The sequence below is a fragment of the Trachurus trachurus genome, assembly GCF_905171665.1.
Source record: "Trachurus trachurus genome assembly, chromosome: 23".
NCBI classification, from domain to species: Eukaryota; Metazoa; Chordata; class Actinopteri; order Carangiformes; family Carangidae; genus Trachurus; species Trachurus trachurus.
In genome coordinates, this window is record NC_139912.1 from 18256957 (window position 1) to 18281537 (window position 24581).

The window sequence follows — 24581 nt, forward strand, 5'->3', positions numbered from 1 at the left end:
AAAATGTGGTTAATCAGTTAGTATTTGCCCCCTTTCTGATTTCTTACTTTTTTTTTTTGCATATTTGTCACATTAAAATGTTTAAGATCATCCAACAAAGTTTTATTATATTTATATTAGACAAAGATAACCCATGTATAAAATGCATTTTTTAAATCATGATGAAAAAAGCTTTACAAGCCTGGCTCTATGTGAAAAAGTACACACATCACAGGGCTTTGTTTTTAGTTTTTAATCTTCCTGTTACAATTTACCCCAGGTTGTGTTACAACCTACCCTGGTAGTTGGGTAGGTTGCCACTGCTATTTGTGGAGGGCAAATGAGGGGATTCTGTGTCAAAATTTGAGAGCCCTACCATGAACACTCTGCAAGTTATAGGAGCTGAAAGTGTTACAACCGTCCCCGGTCTCCCCTATATAAAAAAGATCAACCATTATTTATTTACAGTGCCGTGAAAAAGTATTGCTTCTGGATTTCTTACTTTTTTGCATATTTGTGACACTTGAATGTTTAAGATCATCCAACATATTTTAATATTCGACAAATATAACCCAAGTAAACAAAAAACTGTTTTTAAATGATGATTTCATTTTTTAAGGGGAAAAAGGCTATCCAAACCTACCTGTCCCTAGTAAAGTAATAACCCCCCTTGTTAAATCATGAACTAACTGTGATAAACCTTTTTTTTTTAAGCTGAGTTCAGTTTCACTCTCCACACCCAGGCCAGATCACTGCCAGACCTGTTGAATATTAGGCTCTCACTGTGGTTCACTGGAGTCCCAGAGCTATAGAAATGGCTTTGCAACACTTTCCTGACTGATAGGTGTCAATGATTTAGTTTTTTCATCTTTTTTTAAATTTCTTAAGATCATGGCATGATGTGCTCCTGTTTAAGATCTTTCAGCCTACTTCACTTCACTCAAACAGGTTCTATTGAAGTGATTTCTTGATTGAGGTCTGGCAGTGATCAGGCCTGGGTGTGGACAGGGAAATTAAACTCCACTTTAAAAAAAAAAAAAAAAAAAAAGGTTTATCACAGTTAGTTCATGATTTTCACATAGGGCCAGGTAGGTTTGGATAGCTTTTTTCCCCTTAAAAATTATGATTTTAAACATTTAAGTGTGACAAATATGAAAAAAATGTAAGAAATCAGGAAGGGGGAAAATACACAGAACTGTATATATTTATCTATTGTCATCTTTTTCCCAGCAGAGACACCCAGCTGTCCATGTGCAGATATTCCTCCGGTGCCTCTGACTCTCCCTCCACCTGAGACGTGCAGCAGTACTATATTCCGCTACACCTGTGTAGACGGCTACCTAAGGCAGGTGGGACTCTCCAACCTCATCAGGTGCAAGGAAGAAAACGGTGTCAAACTGTGGTCTGACCCCAAGCTCATCTGTATACGTAAGATTTCCATTGACTTAATCTACAGAACACATCTACCACATCAGTTTGATAAGTGAAGGAGCTCAGTGAGCGTGAGAGTTAGATGTGTGACAGTCTGAGAGGTGGTTAGAGGATCAGGGCTTGCTCTCCTGCCAGTCACACACTAGTTATTTACTTCTGAGCATGCAGTGCTGTGAAAAAGTATTTTCCCATGATTTTTACTTTTTGTTTAAGATCATCAAACTAATTTTAATATTAGATAAAGATAATCCAAGAAAATATAACATGCAGTTTTTGAATTTCTCTGGATTGCGGCATGATGTGTTGCTTTTTAAGATCTCTCAGCCTCCTTTACTTTGTCAGACAGGTTCCATAAATGTGGTTAATCAGTTAGTTCATGATTTTACAAGGAGGGGGGCAATTACTTTTTCACATAGAGCCAGGCAGGTTTGGAAAGCTTTTTTCATCATCATTTAAAAAATGCATTTTATGGGTTATCTTTGTCTAATATTAAGCTACATTTTCATGTGACAAATATGCAAAAAAGTAAGAAATCATGAATACTATTTCACAGCACTGTAATAATTGCGAGAACACATCACAGGGCTGAGGGCTTTGTGGTTGTTTTTAGTTTTGAATCTCACTGTTACCCCAGGTTGTGTTACAACCTACCCTGGTAGTGGGGTAGGTTGCCACTGCTATTTGTGGAGGGCAAATGAGGGGACTGAGAGCCCTACCATGAACACTCTGCAAGTTATAGGAGCTGAGACAAAAAGTGTTACAACCGTCCCCGGTCTCCCCTATATAAAAAAGATCAACCATTATTCATCCATTTACAGTGCCATGAAAAGGTATTTGCCCCCTTCTAGATTTCTGACTTTTTTGCATATTTGTGTAACACTTGAATGTTTAAAATCATCCAACATATTTTAATATTCGACAAATATAACCCGAGTAAACATAAAAACAGTTTTTAAGGGTTATGATGATTGATGATGATTTCATTTTTTAAGGGGAAAAAAGCTATCCAAACCTATGTGGCCCTAGTAAAGTAATAACCCCCCTTGTTAAATCATGAACTAAATGTGATAAACCTTTTTTTTTTAAGCTGAGTTCAGTTTCACTCTCCACACCCTGGACAGATCACTGCCAGACCTGTTGAATATTAGACTCTCTGCTGGAGTCCCAGAGCTATAGAAATGGCTTTGCAGCACTTTCCTGACTGATAGGTGTCAATGATTTATTTTTTTCATCTTTTTTTTTATTTCTAAAGATCATGGCATGATGTGCTCCTGTTTAAGATCTTTCAGCCTACTTCACTTCACTCAAACAGGTTCTATTGAAGTGATTTCTTGATTGAGGTCTGGCAGTGATCAGGCCTGGGTGTGGATAGTGAAATTAAACTCCACTTTAAAAAAAAAAAAAAAAAGGGTTTATCACAGTTAGTTCATGGTTTTCACATATAGGGTCAGGTAGGTTTGGATAGCTTTTTACCCCTTAAAAATGATGATCTTAAACATTTAAGTGTGACAAATGTGAAAAAATGTAAGAAATCAGGAAGGGGGAAATACTTTTTCTCGACACTGTATATATTTATTTATTGTCATCTTTTTCCCATCAGAGACACCCAGCTGTCTGTGTGCTAGTATTCCTCCGGTGCCTCTGACTCTCCCTCCACCTGAAACGTGCAACAGTACAGTACAGTTCCGCTACACCTGTATAGACGGCTACGTAAGGCAGGTGGGACTCTCCAACCTCATCAAGTGCAAGACAGAAAACGGTGTCAAGTGGTCTGACCCCAAGCTCATCTGTATACGTAAGATTTCCATTGACTTAATCTACAGAACACATCTACCACATCTGTTTGATAAGTGAAGGAGCTCAGGTGAAGAAGAGCAGTGAGCGTGAGAGTTAGACATGTGACAGTCTGAGAGGTGGTTGGTTAGAGGAGGTTTCATCCACACTACTGATCAGAAGAGAAACCACAGTGGAAGCAGATTTCCATCTCCGCTGTTGATTCGTTTGCAAAGACTATTCTGATTGAGGAACAGCAAAGCAAAGCAACAGCTGCAGCAAAATCAGTGACACTTGTATTTTCATCAGAGAGGCCGAAAAGAACCGATCAGGGAGCAAGACATGTGGACAGCAGTGAGAAAGAGAGCGGAAGAGATGCAACAGAGAGCTGAGCTTCAAAGTGCAATTACTTAGGATACTAAAGCTGATCAATTAGGCTCCTTTTAAAAGGAAAGTAATATATAATTTTAAGAATACATAAGAATTTGAGAGAGAAATTGAGAAGAAATCTTATTTTTAGCTGCTGTAGACGTTGTTTTACTCTGAAAGGGTCTGATAACCCCGGCCCCTCATTTGAATACTGCAGCTTGAAATAAATAGAGCAGTGAAATCTATGTGACGTTAGGAAATTAAAGTCACCGGAAATAAATAAATGAGGCATTAGGAAATAAAAGTCTCCTGAAAAAATAAATATATATATTAATTTATATATTTAACTTACTTTTAATATTTATTTTATTATCCGATTTATTTATTTCGGGACTCATTTCATGGCTACATTTATTTATTTATGCATTTATTAATGTATTTAATTATGATTAAAACGGCTTTCCATAGACTCAAGAAGTCCTGTCACAATGCAATACTTACTTTTCCTGGTAATTAATTAGTTACTTTTATAATGTAGTAACACAGTTACTAACTCAGTCACTTTTGGGGGAAAGTAACTTGTAACTACTTTTTTCTAGTAACGTGCCCAACACTGATGCATCACATGTGCACTGGGTGTTTTTGAGATTTTGCAGTGCATTACTGAGGGTCATAATATATTTGCTTTTGGGAAATAAAAGTGAAAAAAAGACAATTCATTATTCCACAGGGTTAGACTGATGTTAACCCCACCAGCCACCAGAATGTTCCAGCTTATAACACAACATAACACAGTTGTGATTTCTAAAGTTGCTGGAGGGCAGATTGTGTTACCTCTGGATAAAGGCCAAATAAGATAAGATAAGCTAACAGCTGCTGGCTCAAGCTAGACTTTTACAGAGATTTTCTCATTTAACACCTGGCAAGAAAGCAATTGAGTGCATTTACCTTCACGTCCAACTATGCTATGAACCTTTTCATTACAAGAAGCCAACAAACAGATTTTATTTGATGGATAGGCTGCAGCTTGTTTGTTTTCCATCTCAGTGTGTTTGACCTTTTTTTTTTCTCCTGCATTGATAACATGAAGTTGAGTACAGTGCATTGTTTTCTATGGTCTTTCTCTGTTTCTCCTGCCCTCAGGTGACCCAACAGTGTCACCATGGTCTAATGTAACTGAAGAGAGCAGCTTCAACCCATCGTCAGCCACCGAGTTTTCAAGTCATAACACCTCTGCAATTTGGGCCAAAAGCACTGGCACCGATGCACCAGATGATATTCCAGGACTATTCCGTCTCATTGTAATCTTGATATTTCTTTGCGTGTGTGTCTGCTGTGTCACTGGCAGTTTCCTGTGGAATGATTTGCGGGCAGCTGCATGAAGCTGTGGGCTCCGTCTATAGAAGTGGATCCTTCCTCCACCCTCGCTCTCTCTCAACTCCCCGGCACAAGATCCCAGCCTTTGCTTGTTGTCGTGGCCATCTTACGTTGTTTTCTTCGTTCTTCGTTTCTTATTCTTTTAACCACTCATGAGAAATGACAGGAGACCGCTTTACTCGTTGAGCTGGCTGGGTGCCGACGCAGACGCAGACGACTATGTCGCTCCGCCATTATTCTCATTTATTCAACACGTTCAACACAACAACACTTCACTTCCTGCTTTCTCTATGGAAGCCGCCATAGATATACGTATATACTGACTAGATGCCGCGTTCCTAGGCAACTCTATTGAGTGGAATACATCAACGCGGCTGCCATCTTGGTTCGGGGGAAGCTGTGTCTACTTACTGCACTAGTCAACAGAGGCAGAGGTCTATCAACCATTAAAATCGCCATAACTCACCGAATATTCAACCGATTTTCAAGCCGTTTGGTTTATTATAAATGTCAGACATATATTTATGATACAACAACAACAAACATTTTTTTAACTTTTTTTATAATTTTTGTTTTTATGTATTAAACATACACTTAGATACTCAGACACACACCCACATGCATAAATACACTGAAATTTGTTCTACAAGGGTCTGACCGGGTCTGACTGCTGGTCAGACGTTTATTATGTCTATGGTCAGAACCCCGGACCAAGATGGCGGCGCTATTGACGTACGCTGAGAAGCAGAACGCGGCATCTAGTCAGTATATATATCTATGGGAAGCCGCATGAGACCTAACCGTAATACAGGTGGCTCAAAATTCAAAGCATATTCAAAACGTATTACTAGTCAGTATAAATCAGCGCAAATAGCAAAACAATAATAAATGGCACTTACACTTGTGTTCTTACGTTCCCCTTATTTTTGTCATTGTGTAAATAAATGTTTTTCCTTTTTGCATCAAACTTAGCGTGGTGTCCCTCAATGTGCTGCTGCTTTGAGCTGGTCGTAACAAAAACAGAGAAATGTTACGATCTCACTAGGAGAGAATGTCACTTCTTTCACACATGACACATGTCAGTGTCACATGGCCCCCTGCAACACCCACTCATATGACCCCTAAGTTACACAGTAATACACAGTAATGTAATACAGTGTTCAGATCAACACAGGAAACGACCACAGATGAAGCAAAGGATACTGTATGTCCATGCCACACAGGCCAGAAGACGTTTTCTCAAACAGGAACGGAGTCCAGCACCATGAGAATCATTACACAAGCTATTGTGCATAATTGACTGGGAAATATGAACTTTCAAATAAGAGGATTTATATATGGTTTTGTAAATTAGGTAATTAGCTCAATTGTTAACACTTTATGGAGCATAAATAAACAATTATAAAGAAGTTATTATCTTATTCACAGTTCCCAGAGGAATTTAAAACCTAAATCATTTATAAGGACAGTTATTGTAAAGTGATACTTAACAATGCAATTAACATCAGCTCCTTCCAAAAAAAAATGCAGCATTTCAAAGATTAATTGTGTCACCACTATCTGTCCTGCCACTCAAAAAAAGAAAGAAAGAAATGTGATGGCCCAATATAAGAGCAGAAAAATCTTTGTCTCTGGCAGAGAACCTGTATCTACATTCCTTTGTTGCCTGAAATTGGCTTTTTACTGATGCTCTGATTGTTTGGGATGTGCCATTTGCTCCTGGGTCACTGGCACCAGAATAGCATGAATAGTTTAAAAGCAGCATATATCCTACAGTATATAACTACAAACAACAGAGCTAAATGCTCAACTGGCAGAGCTCCTTACAAACTACAAATGATTAGCCACAGCTTATCTGTCCTTACCATCTGCACCTTCATGGACATGCTACTTGCCCTTTTCAGATAGAAACTTCAATAAAATGGGGGGTGTCAGCTCCTAGTCTAGGCAGGATTACTAAAAATGTGCTCATTTAAAGTGATGAAGGCATTTTGTGAATATTTATAATATACAACATTTCTAGGGGTATTAAGGGGGGCTGAATCCAAATCTATGAAGCTCAAAAATGTCCCAAAATGCCTCAAAATTGAGAAATCCAACATGGCCGCCAGCGCCAGGCTGAAATCTACTTTTCAGTATATCTTTTTGACTAAACAAGGTACAAACATGAACTAAATGTGCTTTTATAAGCTTTTCTACATGGGCAATCTGATGCCATATTAAGATTTGAGAAGTAATGTGAAAAAACTGCTTAGATATTTAAAAAATAGTTGTTTTAAGCTATGAATAATTACTCAGCTATTATTATTATTATTATTATTATTATTATTATTAGTATTAGTATTTTTATTATTATTATTATTATTATTATTATTATTATTATTATTATTATTATTATTATCAGGCTACTTTTACTTACTCTGTATTCTGTTTTGAGGTCAAATGTGTCAAATATGCTTTAATGGAACCTTTAAAGCACATTTGATATCACCCACCCCACCCACCCACAAACCACTAACACCCCTGCACAAGCACGCTCTTTGCCTTTTCACACCTCTCAAAGAATATGCTAAACTGCAACTGAAGACAACAGGTAAAGTCATGTCTCATGTATAATGTCATAATGTGACATGTTTTATGTTTATGTCGTGTAATCTGAGAACAGTCATAGCTTCTCAGATAACAGGCGATGAGGACACACACACAGAGTGCACAAAGAGTGGAAAGAGACGACGTGGACGGAAGCAGAAAATGTCTATCATTAAAAGAGCACAGTGTGTTTCAAGACGACAGGGACAAACTCAACAACATAATCAACAAGGACATGGTCACACCAGAGATTCAAGAATCTCTGGACCTCCTTGGATAGGCACAAATTAAAGTGTTTGTGGACAAACGTCTGAGTGAACCTCCAGATTCTACAAAGGCTCATCACAGCTTACAGAGCAGGTTGCAATGTAGACCATATTCTCCAGCATGAACTCATGCCCACTCCACCATCTCTGGCCGAAACATTCCACCAACAAATCTGGCAACCTACATTCCACCAACAAATCTGTTTTAGCAAATATGATGACGAAACATTTCCAAACCCCTGCAGCTGTGCCCCTTCAGACTTATTAATGGCCAAGCGCTTGTAATGGCACTTGGGAAACCACCTGACACTACAACATTCAGCGACTATGCCAACAAGTTTGCTGACACAGTGTTGAAGATGGGAGAGAAGTACCAGAGGGTTGATGTAGTCTTCGACAGGTACCATGACAAATCCATCAGAACAGGCACAAGAAGGAAGAAAAAATGTAATACTACAGAGCTGTGGTCAGCCTATACGCAAAGCCAATGGTGTAATCTATGGTTTGTGAATGTCTTGTGGAGTTGTGTTTATGTTTGTATCTAAATCATTATCTTTGCCCCTCATAAAACAAGCCATGGGACCTTTCAACATAAAACATGCTGTGAAGTATTTAACAGAGTATTTTTTTGCCAGTATGGTGTACGTGAGGTAGTCAAATTACAGGGCAGCTAAGGGAAGCCAAGCTGCCCTGAAAAGGACACAAGCTCACCTGAAAGCCTACTTTGGGTAATTTAGGGGGACCTCTGAAATATTGTCAATTTTTGTGTCACAGGTTACAGACTTTGATTTTCTGTACAGTAAGGTTTCTTTAATAAATATAGTAAAACATGCCAGTGTTTTTATTTGCTGTCTCCACCAATAAACAAAATGCTGTGTCTATTCTGTTGCCAACCATGAGTGGCGGGCGGCGCTGTACCTTACAGTAATCATTAGGTTTTTAGCCTCTTGAATTTGTCTTCACTGAGTTGGCCGCTATATTTGAATGGTTCTCTGACCTAGAAGACAGAGGAGGCATAATATTGTTGAAATTGCATATTTTTCTCAAGAACTTTCAGGTTGTTAATAATGTTTTGTAAAAGAATAGTTCATTAACTCTAAACATCTTAATAATGTACTTTTGGGGCGGTGCGTGGCGCAGTGGTTAAAGCAGCTGCAGTCCTCAATGCGGGCATCCCCGGTTCGAGTCCCGCGTCGGGCAGACCTTTCCTGCATGTCATTCTCCCTTTCCTGTCTATCTCACTGTGCTATCGAATAAAGGCAAAAAAGCCACAAAAAAAGTACTTTTACTTCTTTGCACTAAAACAAAAGGATCAAAATTGCACTGTGTGTGGCCCCCGAACTAAAATGAGTTAGTTCAGACACTAATATTGTATATAGTTGTTAAACCTGCTTGCACAATATCAATGATTTAATAAAATAGAAGCTCGTTTAGAGAATTAATGAATGCTTCATTTTTGTTCCTGTTTGTTTGCTCCCATAGTATCATTCTTAGCACATGATATTAAATCATCTGTCAAACATCTGCATCTTGTTATAAGTTAGCCTCGAATTAAAGATCATGTTATTAGCCATGCTTTTTTCTTACTTTGCACTGATTGGGCCCTAGTCTCGTGGACCGGGCGAAGTCTAACCTCAGCGCAGCTTCGCCACGTCAACGGAGTGTGGCCCAGGTCCATTTCGCAAGTCTGGTGGGCCGCGCAGTCAGACTTAGACCAGCGCAGCCCCTCCCCTCGTCCCTCCTACCGGCGCAAACGGCAAAGAGGGAGGAGAGAGGGCGGGAGGGAGACAGGAGGAGGAGAGAAAGGCGTGGAGTGGGTTTGACACAGCCGAGTCAGATCTTCACCAATCAAATGAGCTCCTCTCCTCACCTTTAACTGCGCGGCGGGTGATGCGCGCTGCAAGTTTGTCATTTTATACTTGGACATGGACGGAGGAGACAGCGACGCCAGAGGCCGAACCTCTCCCCGGAGGAAACAGCTGTGCGGTCCGGAGGTCCGAGCTCAGAGTGACCAATAATGAGTTTACTAATATACTTAACCAGGATTGATCTGATACACTGAGAACGGCTGCCCAATGTAAGAAACAACAACTAATAAACTAATAAAGAAACTCACATTTATTCAAACCCTGTGTAAACAAGATGAGAGGTGTAGGCTACACTAATCACAACATAAACAAACACTATGAAATCAGCGTAAAGGACGCTCTCTCTCTCTCTCTCTCTCTCTCTCTCTCTCTCTCTCTCTCTCTCTCTCTCTCTCTCTGTCCGTCTCTTTTTTTCTCTTTTTTTTCTGTGATAGAGAGTACTGTAGTAGGCTATATACTGACTATCTGATACAGAGGCTGTTGTGGTGGACTAAGAGAGATGATGATTTGTGTTTTGTTTTTCATTACGGCTGCGTGATGCGGTCGCTCGCTCTAATGAATTAATAAGTAAATAAATAAATAAAGCGATCATCACAAGGGCAGAGTGGTATCTCAACACGGCAGCGACATGCAGTCATCCACCCTCAGTCCTGCTTGGGACATCCACAGCTGCTTTTCAGTGCCAGTTCGTCCCTGCTGTGTTAATTCAGGTGGAGTTTCCTTTACGCGCCGACAGCCTTTGATCTCTGCTTTGATCTGACGTCAGATGTGACGGGACAATCTATATAGATATAAATTCACTGTTGATTCCATTAGTTGCATTAAATAGTGGTTATTGTGGATATTTATTGCATTGAAATGTGTCTGGAACTGTGGAAATCTGCCTGTGAGGTCTTGGTGACGTGTGTGCACTGCAGGTCAGTCAGCCAAACTTCCACTGCACCTGCTGCGCTCCGCCCTGCGCTGAGAGTAGACCTGGTTTGAGGTGGCGAGCTTTCAGCGCAACCTCGGCGAGACATTTTCGCACAAAACTTCCACTGCACCAAGCTGAATCTGTGACGCCTCCCCCTGCTGCGCGGCCACGCCTATCTCAGCGCAGCGCGATCTGCCAATCTTCCAATCTGACTTTGCGCTAGGCTGCGCTGGTCGAAACTTGCATTAGGCCAGCTGCGCTACCTTGCGCCACCTGCGCTGCGCCAGGAAACTAGGGCCCAAGGTGTTCACCGCAAAGTTGTGGCACTAAAGCACAGACTCTGGGCGGCTTCCTGTGAAGATAAGTCATCCTGTTCTCTGTCTCACAGCCTCAGTTGACAAACTGCTGTTTCTGTCTTTGCAGAATCCCTCAACAGATTCAGCCTGATTGATCGTGATAGGTTCGGGGAGCTCAAACATGGCTGGAACTTCACTGGGAGCGGCGGCCTTCTCTTTCCTCCTCTATACCTCTGTTATACAAGGTAATCATGGACCACTTGTGCCGCTGCTCATATGATATAGCAGTAAAGATGGTATATTCACCATGGGTTTTAAATTTTATGGCTGCTGGTTTGACAAAATATCTCAAGATAATGCTATGATTTTTATCAGCCCTGCAGCCCAGTGGATTTCAGTCTGTGTTATCAACTTCAAAGTGTAAGTGGTTTTACCTGCTCTACTCTACTCAACAGGGCTCCCAAATGTTGAGATATACGACCATTCTGAAACAACAGAGGCAGAGGTGGGCCAGGACGTCACTTTACCCTGTATTATGAACATTACTGATCTTAAGATTTCCACTATTGAATGGCGTAAGAAAAACACTGGCTCTGTACAACCTGATTTATGGAGCCCATCAATTTTGGCCAAATATCACCATAGAGGCTGTGAACAATACAGAAAAAGAGTTGATTGGCAGTTATCTACATCTTCCTGCGGTAAATGAATGGGACAGTGGCATCTATATCTGTGATATTACAACCTTTCCCCATGGCTACATGAAGAGAGAGACAGAGCTGAAGGTCAAAGGTACGTCAACTGCATCTCCCAGGATTTAATATTTGGAGAGACATGTACAGCAACTTTATATCTAACTGTCCACTGCGTATATTCAACTTTAGTGACTTCATCAGGGCATTGCTCTCCTGCCAGTCACACACAGCAGTTATTTACTTCTGAGCATCTATACAGTGCCGTGAAAAAGTATTTTCCCATTCACGATTTCTTACTTTTTTGCATATTTGTCACATTTAAATCTTTAAGATCATCAAACTAATTTAATATTAGACAAAGATAATCCAAGAAAATATAAAATGCAGTTTTTGAATTTATTTGGATAATGATGCATGATGTGTTGCTTTTTGAGATCTCCCAGCCTCCTTTACTGTACTTTGTCAGACAGGTTCCATTGAAGTGATTTGTGGATTCATTAGGTCTGGCAGTTTTTTGAATGTGGAAGTGGTATTCACTTGTAAAACCCACCACTCCCCCCTTGGAGGCAAGATAAACATAAAGACAAAAGAACCAAACTGCACAGCATGTGATGTGCCCCCACTTCTGAGACTGGTAAAGTGTTGTGAATGGGCTGCACCAATGTAGGAAAACAGCAGGGGTGGAAAGAGTACCAAAAAAATCTACTCAAGTAAAAGTACAGTTACCTTGATGAAATTTTACTCAAGTAAAAGTAAAAGTACTGGTGTAAAAATCTACTCAAGTAAAAGTAAAAAGTAGTTCATTTAAAATTTACTCAGAGTACAAGTTACTTATTTATTTTTTTTTTTTTGTGTGGGGGGGGGGGGGCTATAATGGCCAGAGATTGGCCTAACATTCTCTGTGCATGTCTCTGTGTTCCTAATCCGTCCCTTCTCCATCGATACACTGGTCTCCATCATCTTTTAGCTCGTGTGGCACCAACTTGATTCTGACCTTCTGACACTGCAGTTGTCCAGAGCCAATCAGATGGACAGTTACAGTTACTGGCCTAAGGTTGTCACGATCATGATCATGATACTAACATTTTCAACTCAATATCGATATTAAGGAAAATATTCGATACTCAACAATACCATTTTCAATATGGATAAAAAAGAAAAGAAAAATCTCTCTCCCTCTTTCACTCACACACCTGCTTTTTTTCTTTTTTACTGTCTTTCCTGTCTGCTCTCGAGGAGGGGGGGGGGGGGGGGGTTACTGTAGGTTCTCTCTCTCTCTCTCTCTCTCTCTCTCTCTCTCTCTCTCTCTCTCTCTCTCTCTCTCTCTCACACACACACTTGCCTCTTTACTGTAACTGCTCTGAAGCAGTGGGCTGCTTGTCTGTTCCTTTGAGCATGGCCATGGATCTGACTGGGCTCCTACATTTAACTCAACGGACCGCCGGTCCGGCCTTCAGCCCCGGTGTGTCTGGCACGGTCACCATAAACGTAGCCGAATAGATGGACATGCCTGATAACGTTGTCTTTAATCATTAACGTCAGCTTTTAACCGCTAGCTGTGGCTAATGGCTAATATTAAGACGACAACATAGCGACGAGCCCTGTTATGCACAAACTCACGTAGCGGTGAGGGGGAAAGAGGTGTGTACCTGCTGCTGCTGTGTGCGTCTGTGAAGGGAGAGAGAGAGAGAGAGAGAGAGAGAGAGAGAGAGAGAGAGAGAGAGAGAGAGAGGCGGCAGCAGCGTAGCTACTTTTGACAGCCCACACAGAGTTATATATTTTTTACTTTGTAACTTAAGCTATTTAAAATGTAACTAAGTAAATTTCCTCCAACAATATGTACTCAAGTAAAAGTAAAAGTACTGATTTTAAAAATTACTCAAAAAAGTACAAGTACACAAAAAAGCTACTTAGTTACAGTAACTTGAGTAAATGTAACTAGTTACTTTCCACCCCTGGAAAACAGTCCCTGGCTGTCTACGATCACATCCTCACTTTCACACTGACATCTTCATTTCATGTCTCGTGAGCATTTCAATACGTAACTAAAAGAAAAAACACAAACCACACACAGACATACTGTAAGAAGCCACATGCTCTTCCTCTCTAACTGCTCTCAAACCACAAGAGCAAACAGCCTCAGTCTTTGCATCATTGAATTACAGCCAATGTCATATTTTCAGGGGATGTCAGCTGAGATTAATGACAGATCTGCATCTGTATAAATGAGTGTGCACATAGCAGAGAAAAAGATGCACAATGAACTAATCATTTTGTCAAACCTTACTGCTGGATTTTCAATTCATGCCAACATCTGATCTCTTGACTTCACAATCCAGGTTCTTGAACAAGCTTTTTCTCCTTTTTTTTTAGCCTGTTTTCACTTACTGATAAAGCAGAGAGTTCTCATAAATACCAACCTGGCCAAAGTTTTAATGATGCACAGTGATGGGAATAACGGCGTTATAAAACAGTGCTACTTTATTCAGTAATGAGTAATGAAAAAAGTTATAACTGTTATAACACCGTTACTTGACTCAAGAAGTCAGAAAATAACACAGTGTACGTTGAACACATTTTGAGTGAGTTGGTTAGTTCCAGATAAACGTTAGGGTTAGGGGTTGGAGGGGCGAGTCCAAGTAATATGACATATTTCAGCTTTTTAATAAAAACATAACGCAACAGTTACTTTTCCTGGTAATTAGTTACTTTTATTATGTAGTAACTCAGTTACTTTTTGGAGAAGGTAACTAGTAACTATAACTTACTTACTTTTTAAAGTAATATGCCCAACACTGATATGCATCACTGTGCACTGGCTGTTTTTGAAATTTTGCAGTGCATTACTGAGGGTCATAAAATGTTTGATTTTGGGAAATAAAAGTGAAAAAAAAAAGACTGATTGACCCCCACCAGCCACCAGAAGGAAGCTCCAGCTTATAACACAACACAACATAACACACAGTCAACACACAGTTGTGATTTCTAAAGTTGCTGGAGGGCAGATTGTGTTACCTCCGGATAAAGGCCAAATAAAATAAGATAAGCTAACAGCTGCTGGCTCAAGCTAGACTTTTACAGAGATTTTCTCATTTAACACCTGGCAAGAAAGCAATTGAGTGCATTTCCCTACACGTCCAACTATGCTATGAACCTTTTCATTACAAGAAGCCAACAAACAGATTTTATTTGATGGATAGGCTGCAGTTTGTTTGTTTTCCATCTCAGGTGTTTCTTTTCCAACAAGCGACCCCTTTGACCTTTTTTTCTCCTGCATTGATAACATGAAATTGAGTCCAGTGCATTGTTTGCAATGGACTGTCTCTGTTTTTCTGCCTTCAGGTCTCCCAACAGTGTCACCACAGTCTTATGTAACTGAAGAGGGTTTGACGGAGCCTGCAGAGAGCAGCTTCACCACATCGTCATCAGCCACCGAGTTTTATGACACCGCTGTAACTTGGACCAAGAGCACTGGCACCAATGTACCAGATACTCCAAGACTGTTGTGTGTCATTGCAATCTTGCTATTGCTTTGCATGTGTGTCTGCTGTGCCACTGTGTTTACGTAAAAGGTGCAATTTCCTGAGGAATGATTTGCGGGCAGCTGCATGAAGCTGTGGGCTCCGTCTATAGAAGTGGATCTTTCCTCCACCTTCGCTCTCTCTCAACTCCCCGGCACAAGATCCCAGCCTTTGTTTGTGTTCTTTCATTCCACTTATTTTTGTCTTTTGGGTTAATAAATGTTTTTCCTTTTTGCATCAAACTTAGCGTGGTGTCCCTCAATGTGTTGCTGCTGGTTGCTGGTCATAACAAAAACAGGGAAATGTTACGATCTCATAGGAGAGAATGTCACTTCTTTCACACATGTCAGTGTCACATGGCCCCCTGCAACACCCACACATACTGACCCCTAAGTTACAGCAGTGTTCAGATCAACACAGGAAACGACCACAGATGAAGCAAAGGATATGTTCATGCCACACAGGCCAGAAGACGTTTTCTCAAACAGGACGGAGTCCAGCACCATGAGAAACATTACACAAAGCTATTGTGCATAATTCACTGGGAAATAAGGACAGCACTTTAAAATAAGAGTATTTATATAGCCTATGGTTTTGTAAATTAGATAATTAGCTCAATTGTTAAAGGAGCATTATCGCAAATCCAAATTCTTAATTCGGCCACTAGATGGAGCCAGGCGGAGCTTATCAGATATAAACAAGTGGGCAGCTGTCAGAGAGAGAGAGCATTCTCGTTTTGCCCCCCCCCCCCCCCCCCCCCCTCCTCCTCCCTCACCAGGCTGAATGAACGTGCAATCGCGGGAAAAAGAAAACTCGCTAGTGGAAGCGGCAGCTCTAGTCGCGCACAACCACAGCAACGACAACAACAGCAACTGCAACTTCCTCCTCCTTAATAACGCTGAGAGGACAGCTGAAGAAAGACACGGGACGTGGAGACAAAGTGTTCTACCGAGCGATTCAGTGACTGTAAGCAGCCTGACACTGCTACATTACAATTTACTGTTGCATTTTTCCGGTTCGGAGGTCGGATTTGCGAGTTCCGAGTGCAATTGAACGCAGCAAGCGCCGGGCCGGCTTGGATCATAACAAAGACAAATTCTGCATTTGCCCCACGGACACTACACTGTTGGCGATTTTTTTTGTAAATTTAGTTATGGCTCCCCCCGACCCATCTTTTGCATATTTCAGCTTATTTTATGCTATTACTGCTGTATTTGCGATAATGCTCCTTTAACACTTTATGGAGCATAAATAAACAATTTTAAAGAAGTTATTATTCTCTTATTCACAGTTCTCAGATGAATTAAAAACCTAAATCATTCATAAGGACAGTCTTATTGTAAAGTGATACTTAACGATGCAATTTACATCAGCTCCTTCCAAAAATGCACCACTGACCAATGTCACCACTATCTGTCCTGCCACTCAAAGAAAGAAAGAAATGTGATGGCCCAATATGAGAGCAGAAAATTCTTTTTTGTTATCTATATACTGTGCTTCAGTGGCGGCTGGTGACTGAAAAAATTAGGGAGGACAGGAGGAACACCAGTCCACGGCCTCATTTTATTTTATAGCACTACTTCTCCCTACTTTATTATATTCAATGAAAATTAAACAGTAAAACAATGTCTTACAAGATTTCTTAAAAACAACATAATTTTATTAAATCTTACTGTTTTCAGATTAACACAGGCCTAATGAAAAAGACAGAGCCATGATCTTGGATGTGGGATGTAAAAAAAAAAAAAAGCAGGCCAGTGTTCAACACCTGTAAATGCCACAGTGGGGATTTACACCCTCTGATTTAAAAAGGAAAAACAAAAACCATGAAAATCTGTAATTATTAATAACAAAACAAAGTGTTCCACTCAAATTACATACATATTTGGCTTTTACCTCTTAGATATAGCTATGCTTTTACCTGAGCTGATGGCGGAGAAAAAAAAAAAAGTCCGGTCGTGTCTTTGTTTACCCTCCAGCTGCCCAGGTCACGTAACTGAAAACTATTAACAATCTCTCTGACTGCTTCTCTCTGATATCTCCTAACAGTTTATCCAGAAATCTGCTGATATTTCCTTTCAAATCGATGCCAATATCTCTGAAAACTCCGTATTTCTTGTGCTAGGAGCAGCATAAGCAGCACGGCTGGGAGTGAAAGTTTGGCGCACATAGCAACAGTAACCAAGGGGGGTTGGAGAACTGTCATTGGACCAACCTGCTGTCAATCTTGTGTTCTGATTGCTGATTGGTACAGAAGAGCCTCCTCCGTCATGACGTCATTTTACGTGTCTTAGCCAATCACAGGTCAGGATGAAGACATCCTAAATGCATTGAGTCAATGGAAGAAGATCCCGCCCCGAGGCCAGTTAGGGAGGTAAAAATCTTGCCACCTCCGTAGAGCCCCCACCTTCCTGCTCCCTGCTCCTCACACAGCCTGCTCTGTCTCCTGAGCCTGCTGGCGGCGCAGTTGAGCCGTTTTAAGTGGATTTTCTTCCAAAAAACAAACTTTTTTTATGATAAAATACATATATAATATTTTATAAATTATACTGAGATTTGGTAATGATTTATTTCAACCAGTTACTCTTTCTTAAATAAAAAATAAATTTTCCTTTTGCCTCTCAAAAATAGAGGAGGACCAACCTCCTCTGCCTCAATGGACCAGCCTCCTCTGCTGTGCTTTGTCTCTGGCGGAGAACCTGTATCTAAATTCCTTTGTTGCCTGAAATTGGCTTTTTACTGATGCTCTCTGATTGTTTGGGATGTGCCATTTGCTCCTGGGTCACTGGCACCAGATTGCATTTTTTGACAATAACATGAATAGTTTAAAAGCAGCATATATATAACTACAAACAACAGAGCTAAATGCTCAACTAGCAGGGTTCCTTACAAACTATGATTAGCCATAGCTTATCTGCCCTTAGCATCTGCACCTTCATGGACATGTGCTAGTTGCCCTTTTCAGATAGAAACCTCAATAAAATGGGGGGTGTCATAGGCAGGATTACAAAAATGTGCTTATTTAAAGGTGTACAGAAAAGAAAATTGAATTTAAGCCCACTCTGGGTCATAAAATTAGTGTAATAACTCATCTATCAGACGTTGTAGGCCAAACTTTGTGCAAAATTATATTTTTGAGTAAATCCGGGCTGAAAGTGTGTATTTTTTTTTTCGCATGGGATAACGCAGGCGCACGGATTATACGTCAGCCTGTACACGATTCACCAGCCACTGATATTGGATCCGTCATCCGTCATTCAAACGTCTGAGACAACACACACACACGGAGCTCGGTCTCGCCCCAAGCTTTGAATATCCCGCCCGCTCGATAACGACCAATCAAATTCGTTTTCCTCACTCGGGTAAACTCGTGTTGCAGCTCGTGACAACTCGGCGCGACGGGCGCGACAAACGGCCATTTCTGTACACCTTTAAAGTGATGAAATGCATTTTGTGAATATTTATAATATACAACATTTCTAGGGGTATTAAGGGGGGCCGAATCCCAATCTACTGTATATGAAGCTCAATGTGCCAAAATGCCTCAAAATTTAGAAATCCAACATGGCCGCCAGCGCCAGGCTGAAATCTACTTTTCAGTATATCTTTTTGACTAAACAAGGTACAAACATGAACTAAATGTGCTTTTATAAGCTTTCCTATATGGGCAATCTGATGCCATATTCAGATTTGAGATGTAATGTGAAGAAAAATAAGAAAAAATAGTTGTTTTAAGCTATGAATAATTACTCAGCTATTATTATTATTATTATCACGCTACTTTTCCTTACTTTGTATTCTGTTTTGATGTGTCAAATGTGTTTTGATGGAACCTTTGCCATCCCCAATATCACCCACCCCACCCACCCACAAACCGCTTCCACTCCTGCACAAGCACACCTGCGTGCACAATATCAATGATTTAATAAAAGAGAATGTTTCATTTTTGTTCCTGTTTGTTTGCTCCCAAAGTATCATTATCTGCACATGATATGAAATCATTTGTCAAATCTCTGCATTTTGTTATAAGTTAGCCTCGAATTAAATGTAATTAACCATGCTTTTTATTTACTTTGCACTGAAGGTGTTCACCGCAAAGTTGTGGCACTAAAGCACAGGCTCTATCTCCGTGTGCAGCTTCCTGTGAAGATAAGTCATCCTGGACTGGGACAAAAATTCAGCCCAGGCATTTTCTGTCCAGACCAGCCCATTATCAGCGGACACAGCATAGAAGTCCACAAAACTTGCGGCGTCTTCTCTCACGCATACTACAAAGGAGAGTCATATTCCTTGATAGCAGTTAACAAATAAAGCACGTAGCTATGAACTCAAGGACTAAAATTGATCAATCATTATGTGTATGTGCATTGCCCTACTTCCTCGTCCGCAGCCAGCCAGCTCCACTCCTCACCAAATTTGTGACCTGCAAGAAACAGCAAACAGAACTTGTACTCAGTATCTGTGTACTGACAAGTATATGTAGCCAAGTAGCCTTTTTGTGACGTGGTGACACCTAGTGAACAAATTTATCTGTCATGAGGGATGACTTAAAACCTGCAAAAGCATGTCACATGCTCAAAACCAAGTAACGTTATTCATATCAATGAAAGTGTGTGTATCATAAAAAAAAGTCTGAAATGGCTTTGTCGTGTTTTCATTAGACACTTTACTGGTGTTTTCCAATGCAAAAAAGTCAGATCTTTGTGACCTGTTTCTAAGACGTTCACTACTCATTAACTGGCTCAGCAACAGCAGCCCGTCCACCGGCCCATTGAGGTCCCGCCCCACCCTGGTTCGTGTTGACAGCGCTGTCAGGGCTCTCTGAGCATGTCAGCCCATGATTGATTGACAATGACAAACAATAGACCAATAATATGTGTCGACGCTGGGGAAAAAAACACAGCGGACCGGCCGGATCGGCCCACATTGGGTCAACGGCCCACCGGGCATTGCCCGGTATGCCCGATGGCCAGTCCAGCCCTCTGTCTCACAGCCTCTGCCCCACTCTTTTACCTCAGTTGACAAACTGCTGTTTCTATCTTTGCAGAATCCCTCAACAGATTCAGCCTGATTGATCGTGATCAAACATGGCTGGAACTTCACTGGGAGCGGCGGCCTTCTCTTTCCTCCTCTATGCCTCTGTTATACAAGGTAATCATGGACCACTCCTGCTGCTGCTCCATGGGTTTGAAATGTTTTGGCTGCTGGTTTGACAAACTGTCTCAGTATAATGCTACGATTTTTATCAGCCCTGCATCGCAGTGGATTTCAGTCTGTGTTATCAACTTCAAAGTGTAGGCTAAGTGATTTTGTCTCCTCTACTCAACAGGGCTCCCAAATGTTGAGGTAAAACCATTTTGAAACAACAGAGGCAAAGGTGGGCCAAGACGTCACTTTACCCTGTATTATGAACAGTATTACTGACTATCTCAAGATTACCACTATTGAATGGCGTAAGAATGACATAAAACTGGCTCTGTACAACCCGATTTATGGAGCCCATCGATTTTGGCTGAATATCACCATAGAGGCTGTGAGCAATACAGAAAAAGAGTTGATTGGCAGTTATCTACATCTTCCTGCGGTAAATGAATGGGACAGTGGCATCTATATCTGTGATATTACAACCTTTCCCCATGGCACCATCAGCAGAGAGAGACGGAGCTGAAGATCAAAGGTACGTCAACTGCATCTCCCAGGATTTAATATTTGGAGAGACATGTACAACAACTTTATATCTGTCCACTGCATATATTCAACCTTAGTGACTTCATCAGGGCATTGCTCTCCTGCCAGTCACATACTAGTTATTTACTTCTGAGCATATACAGTGCCGTGAAAAAGTATTTTCCCATTCACGATTTCTTACTTTTTTGCATATTTGTCACATTTAAATGTTTCAGATCATCATGCAAAAAATTATAAAATGCAGTTTTTGAATTTCTCTGGATCGCAGCATGATGTGTTGCTTTTTAAGATCTCTCAGTCTCTCCATTGAAGTGATTTGTGGATTCATTAGGTCTGGCAGTGATCAGGCCTGGGTGTGGAGAGATTCCAAAAAATGTGGTTAATCAGTTAGTTCATGATTTAACAAGGAGGGGGGCAATTACTTTTTCACATAGAGCCAGGCAGGTTTGGATAGCTTTTTTCATCATTATTTAAAAAATGCATTTATATCTACATGGGTTATCTTTGTCTAATATTAAACTTTGTTGGATGATCTCTAATGTGACAAATATGCAAAAAAAAAAGTATAATACTATAAATACTATTTCAGAGCACTGTAATAATTGCGAGAACACATCACAGGGCTTCGTGTTTGTCATGAAACATTTATGACCTCTTTCCTCTGTTTGGCCTGTTTCTTCTTCTTCTTCTTCTTCTTCTTCTTCTTCTTCTTCTTCTTCTTCTTCTTCTTCTTCTTCTTCTTCTTCTTCTTCTCTTCATCAGTCATGTTGTTGTCTGCTGGCACAGGCTAAAATAGACCCTGACCTTCCTTTCATCCAAGGGGATGTTGTTGTAATAATAGGGGGCAGAGGACTTATGTCAGTAGTCTTTAACAAGTATCACCCTCAGGATTCATTTGGCAGCAAGTTTTTGCATAAGCACAAATTTAGATTTAGATGTATTTATTTATTTCTAAAAGCTGTAGAATACATATTCATGAACATTAAAAATCTTAAACATTAAATATCTGAGACTGTAGCCACCAGGCTAGTTTCTGTCCCTTGTCCCATTGGCAGGTAGCTATTGTATAAAAAATAAAACAGACAGATTCAGACAAAATTACTTAAAAAAAAAAACCCACTATGGAGTTGGGGAATCACATGAGGGTTATATTGAATAATGCCATAATAAAACATGCTGGATTGCTAGATTGTATTGCAGACTGCTCATGTGCCAACTAAAATGGTATTTCAACATACCTATTTGTAAGTGGTGCCCCAACAAAAGTTCCACAACAGACATACAGTTCAAACAGAGTTGTGATCACAGATCTGGTTTTCCAATAGCCATGTTTTAAGATGTTTGGAGAATGACCTATAGACAGTAATTTGCGTATAGTAGCCTACTTGGTATTAAGTTCCAGGTTTGAGATGCACGACAGGAGAATGTGGTTTGACCAAAGGTACATTTCCTGAAAGGTAGGCTACTATACAGTCAGCTCAAACATGGCTGGAACTTCACTGGGAGCGGCGGCCTTCTCTTTCCTCCTCTATGCCTCTGTTATAGCTACAAGGTAATCATGGACCACTCGTGCTGTTGCTCATATGATATAGCAGTAAAGATGGTATATTCACCATGGGTTTAAATGTTACGGCTGCTGGTTTGACAAACTGTCTCAGTATAATGCTATGATTTTTATCAGCCCTGCATCGCAGTGGATTTCAGTCTGTGTTATCAACTTCAAAGTGAAAGTGATTTTGTCTCCTCTACTCAACAGGGCTCCCAAATGTTGAGGTAAACCATTCTGAAACAACAGAGGCAGAGGTGGGCCATGAGGACATCACTTTACCCTGTATTATGAACATTACTGATCTCAAGATTGCGAATATTGAATGGCGTAAGAATGACATAAAACTGGCTCTGTACAACCCGATTTATGGAGCCTATCAATTTTGGCCGAATATCACCATAGAGGCTGTGAGCAATACAGAAAAAGAGTTGATTGGCAGTTATCTACATCTTTCTGTGGTAAATGAATGGGACAGTGGCATCTATATCTGTGAAACAACAACCTTTCCCCATGGCACCATCAGGAGAGAGACAGAGCTGAAGGTCAAAGGTACGTCAACTGCATCTCCCAGGATTTAATATTTGGAGAGACATGTACAGCAACTTTCAAGTGTACATTGAACACATTTTGAGTGAGTTGGTTAGTTCCAGATAAACGTTAGGGTTAGGGGTTGGAGGGGCGAGTCCAAGTAATATGACATATTTGAGCTTTTTAATAAAAAAGTAACGCAACAGTTACTTTTCCTGGTAATAAGTTACTTTTATTATGTAGTAACTCAGTTGCTAACTCAGTTACTTGTTGGAGAAGGTAACTAGTAGGCTAACTATAACTTACTTACTTTTTTAAATTAACGTGCCCAACACTGATATGCATCACTGTGCACTGGGTGTTTTTGAAATTTTGCAGTGCATTACTGAGGGTCATAATATGTTTGATTTTGGGAAATAAAAGTGAAAAAAAAATTATTATTCCACAGGGGGGTTAGACTGACTAACCCCCACCAGCCACCAGAAGGAAGTTCCAGCTTATAACACAACGTGTTATACAGTGCATTGTTTGCAATGAACTTTCTCTGTTTTTCTGCCTTCAGGTCTCCCAACAGTGTCACCACAGTCTTATGTAACTGAAGAGGGTTTGACGGAGCCTGGCCTGAAGAGAGCAGCTTCAACACATCGTCAGCCACCCAGCTTTTAAGTCATGACACCTCTGTAACTTGGACCACGAGCACTGGCACCAATGTACCAGATACTCCAAGACTGTTGCGTGTCATTGTAATCTTGCTATTGCTTTGCATGTGTGCCTGCTGTGTTTAAAAGGCGCAGTTTCCTGAGGAATGATTTGAGGGCAGCTGCATGAAGCTGTGGGCTCCGTCTATAGAAGTAGATCTTTCCTCCACCTTCGCTCTCTCTCAACTCCCTGGCACAAGATCCCAGCCTTTGTTTGTGTTCTTGTGTTCCCCTTATTTTTTGTCTTTGGGTTTATAAATGTTTTTCCTTTTTGCATCAAACTTAGCGTGGTGTCCCTCAATGTGTTGCTGCTTTGAGCTGGTCGTAACAAAAACAGAGAAATGTTACGATCTCAGCAGGAGAGAATGTCACTTCTTTCACACATGACACACATGTCAGTGTCACATGGCCCCCTGCAACACCCACACATATGACCCCTAAGTTACAGTCAATCAATCAATCAATTTGTTTATTTCGGGCATGTCAAAATCATCATCATCACACTTCATCTTAATTCGAGTAATACAATACAGTATACAGTAATACAGTGTTCAGATCAACACAGTGTTCAGATCAACACAGGAAACGACCACAGATGAAGCAAAGGATATGTCCATGCCACAAGGGCCAGAAGACGTTTTCTCAAACAGGACGGAGTCCAGCACCATGAGAAACATTACACAAGCTATTGTGCATAATTGACTGGGAAATGGACAGCACTTTAAAATAAGAGGATTATATGGTTTTGTAAATTAGGTAATTAGCTCAATTGTTAACACTTTATGGAGCATAAATAAACAATTATAAAGAAGTTATTATTCTCTTATTCACAGTTCTCAGAGGAATTTAAAACCTAAATCATTTATAAGGACAGTTATTGTAAAGTGATAGCTACTGCAATTTACATCAGCTCCTTCCAAAAAATGCTTTCAAAGATTAATTGTGTCACCATCTGAGATGGCCCAATATGAGAGCAGAAAAATCTTTTTCATGTTATCTAGGTATATAGACTACTATACTTTGTCTTTGGCAGCTAACCTG

At 40.5% G+C, this 24581-nt stretch overlaps 1 long non-coding RNA gene across 1 annotated transcript; it reads left to right on the forward strand.

The window, feature by feature from the left end:
• The first annotated feature begins 20046 nt into the window (after window positions 1-20046).
• LOC311006739 lies at window positions 20047-23821 on the forward strand. Its single transcript, XR_014596392.1, has 3 exons — window positions 20047-20228; window positions 22522-22863; window positions 23405-23821. It is a non-coding gene; the product is annotated as an uncharacterized lncRNA (long non-coding RNA).
• Window positions 23822-24581: the final 760 nt, after the last annotated feature.